Source organism: Aplysia californica, unplaced genomic scaffold (genome assembly GCF_000002075.1).
Source record: "Aplysia californica isolate F4 #8 unplaced genomic scaffold, AplCal3.0 scaffold00228, whole genome shotgun sequence".
Classification (NCBI taxonomy): domain Eukaryota; kingdom Metazoa; phylum Mollusca; class Gastropoda; order Aplysiida; family Aplysiidae; genus Aplysia; species Aplysia californica.
The window spans coordinates 51714-55304 of record NW_004797498.1 but is presented as its reverse complement, the minus strand read 5'-3'; the positions used below and the strand labels follow the sequence as shown (position 1 = coordinate 55304).

Here is a 3591-nt window from a genome sequence, read left to right as displayed (position 1 = left end):
AACATCAAATGGGCAGTGCGAATTGGGCATAACGCACTCCACAACTATCGCTATAATATATATATATATATATATATATATATATATATATAATATGATGGCGATGAAAAGAAAGGTACCACCTTATACGTTCGATCGGTTCCCCTTTCTTGTAGAAAAATAATGATTCTTTTGATTATGAAATTGAATATGAAGTGTTCCATAAATAAATCAAGCTGAAAGGGTTATTTTTGGGCTAAAACTTCTCTGTCATGACGGAAATTTGACGATAGTCGTGTACGCCGTGTGATGTCTATGTGCATTCAACACATCAGTGCATCTCCTGCACATAGAGCACACACGTCTTCCTGCAAGATGTTGTTTCGGGCTTTGGTAACAACTGGCGAAATGGCAGGCCGTAGACTCATTGCAGCGACGTTATTCTTGATTTTTAAGAATTAAATTCCAATTGGAGTGCACGATGTGCGGGTGCATTGTGCTGTTAGAATGTTATGGGCTGATTGTGTTGAAAAAAAATGGCCGCGGCTTTCAACTTGAAATTAAGAATCGTCCGAGAGGATGATGGTGTCCCACTGCTCAGGGTCCATCGGTGGTGTAGCTGGAAGGATTTTTCAGGTGCACTGTCCCGATAAACTGGTCTTAAAATGGCATTGTTACCCTTGGAAGGCCAGTTCTGGGTCGGTTTTGAATAATCTAAGCCACAACATATCGTTTTCTCCGTTGGCTGATAGTCCTTCTGTTGACGTTGAATGTCCTCCCAACAGCAGCGTGCTGATAATGCCGTGGCTTGAATTTTGTTTACTTTGGGTTAAAGGTACCGTCCTTTTGGGTGACATTGATCAAAATGTTGATGCTGTTTTAAGTAAACACAGACATAAACATAATTTTTTTATAGAAAAAAAATCCACCTGGCGATGGGGAACCATTTTTTCTAACATTACCCACTTTTCAGAGTACTTAGAACGGTTCGCGTGAAAGACGAAGCATAAAGACTCAAAAGTTTAGATTTCATACTAAATCAAAAAATGGTACCTTTCTTTTGATCGCAGTTTATTATTATTATTGGGGAGAGGTAATAACTTTGTAGTCTGGCTGCTGCTCCCTGCAAATATGAGTAGGAAGGACGGGCGCACTAGTAAAGTCCTCCCCCGACCCCTTAATCTCTCACATGCTGGCTCCAAGCAACACACCTCGAGACCTCGCCTCAGCAGGCATGCAAAACCATGTGACGGGGTGGTGTTAACACGGCACCACTGGGCGTATGACCTGTACCTAAGACACCGGCCAGAGCGTAGGCTTCCCAGACGAAGGACAAGGGCCACGTGTTTGAGGTCAAGGCGAGCCCCCGGGTATTGGAGGAAGTCGACTGTGGCCAATGACTGTGGCCAATGACTGTGGCCAATGACTGTGGCCCAGCCTTTAGTAGGATGGGTGCCGCCAGGCTTCACCAGCCCAAGACTAACTGTATGATGAGAGACCTATTAAAGGAAGCTAAATGAAAGGGGGCTACGACTGCTAGAGTTAGGTTTTAGTAGAGTTTTTACAGCGCTCGCAACTGCATAGTGTCATATGAGAGCCAAGGGGTGGATGTCAACAGAGAAGTCCATAGAGCGAATCAGGCTTACTCTGGTCACCTCTCTAGCTTCAACCGCACACAGTCTGCTTCGAATATTAAGGCACCCCGGAAATAGTGGGGCTCAAAAGAGTAATAAATATACAAAAGAAGTAGAGGAAAATAACGATAGTAAGGATTAAGAAAAAAATCACAGCAGTTCAGGCACAGTTATGAGCATGACATTGATGAATCAGTCCATTTACAATTCTACTGATAATAAGAACATGTTAATGTCCCGCCCCCCTTTTGGGAAATGGCCCAACGACACTTTAGTCAGTAGCAAAAAAAAAATATTATGTAACACTGACACAGTCAAATTAACTCAGGGAAGGTGGTGGATCTTTAATTGTATGCTCCAGGTATTGGCCATATCTCTCCAACGAGCGTGGTTACGCAACTGTAAATTTTGAATAGCCATGTGTCTTGTTTCTGTGTCGATTCTGTAAACCCCCTGTCCAACATTGAGTTTCCACGTATTGATTGTTTTGTGGGTTGTTTCCGTACACTTTGTCTGTTAAAAAGTCCCACAGGAGATATGGACGGCGTTCAAGTCGAGAGAATGCGGTAATAATTACTTTGTAAGCTTTCGATTTAAAAGACGTTACCCAAGCCTTTCTTGCAACTGTGCTAGGGCTACACTGTGTGTGTGGGGTGTGACTCCATCCTGCTGAAACCAGGCTTCCTCAACTTCATAAACCGTTCTCCTCTCCAAACTTCTCCAAACTTTCTCAGTACGGTGAGAAATGCATCTGAAGTGACACGGCCGTGGTTCTGCCGTCCATGTCCTGAAACGAGAACATAACAGGCCGATGAGATTGAAGCTTTTTAAGAGATAAAATTTTGCATTTTACTCAAATTTGGTTGATTTTTTTTTTTTAAACTTAATATTTCTCGGACATGTGAAATTGATTTTCTTTGTACTTTGGTGAATTATAATATTTGATCTAAGTTTTGTTGAAAATAGTGCAAAGATGAGTAAGTTATTGTCCTTAAAAAATAAGAAATAAATAAATTTACTAAGGTACCCTGTAAGCCTGCTTTTGTTAGTGTGTCAGTGCGCAGAGAACCAACAAAATAAATCTGACAGCTGTGTCGGGAGGGTTGTAAAGAAGGTGGCGCTTGCTGATTTCAAATATGAAGTCGCTCTGATCATAATGGTTGCACAATGACTGACAAACCATTCAAACACACATATAAACAAACAACGTGCAAATATGAATATCTTCAAAACAATTAGGCTTTATAATTGTATGTGCAATTCCATATTTGAAATCAGGACTGGTCAATGTGCATGATCTGGACCTTTCAGTTTTTCTGTTAAGCAAATTCGTTGACGGCTTCTTGGTTGAACCTTGCACCCTTCATGATAAATCGTCAAGGAATATTATCTCTTTTGCTTTCCATCCACAAAAGAATGCGAAAATTCTGCTGGTTGATGTGTTTCCAGTCAAAATTTACCAAATTTTACAAATATAGCAAGCATAATGAAGAGTCTTTAAATCTACAATCAAATTTGAGACAAAAGGTTTCGCCATCTTGGATTTTGTTGACATGTCTCACGCAATGAATACCGCACTTATTTTCATGAAAATATCATGTTGTTACTTTGCATGCATATTAATAGACAATAGACTTTCAAATTGTTTGTTGAATTTTTCCGTAACAAATTAGAAAATTTTTAACGATTTTTTTCTTGCGGCAGTATTAAAGTTTGCAAAAATCCGTGAAAATCTACACTCCTGACACCATCAACAAAAATCTATTCCATACATCAAAAATTCAACAAAGAATATTTAGCGTTACATCTTATCTTCATTCTGTGAAAATTTCAAGAAGATTGGGTTAAAAATGATGGAGTTATTTTAAAAAAGTATATGACAAAACATGTTTTGAAAAATAAACAGGCGATAAAGAAACATTATGAGGAAATGGTGATGACTAACATGTCAGGTATTTTTTTTTTAAAATAAGGCTTT

The 3591-nt window shown here is 39.5% G+C and overlaps 1 long non-coding RNA gene across 1 annotated transcript in view; it reads right to left on the bottom strand.

Moving 5' to 3' along the window:
- Positions 1-1932: 1932 nt before the first annotated feature.
- LOC118477812 overlaps positions 1933-3591 on the bottom strand; it is a 12828-nt gene continuing 11169 nt past the window's right edge. Inside the window, exon 2 of the long non-coding RNA XR_004858617.1 lies at positions 1933-2400. This is a non-coding gene — a long non-coding RNA (uncharacterized LOC118477812). The remainder of the gene's footprint in view (positions 2401-3591) is intronic.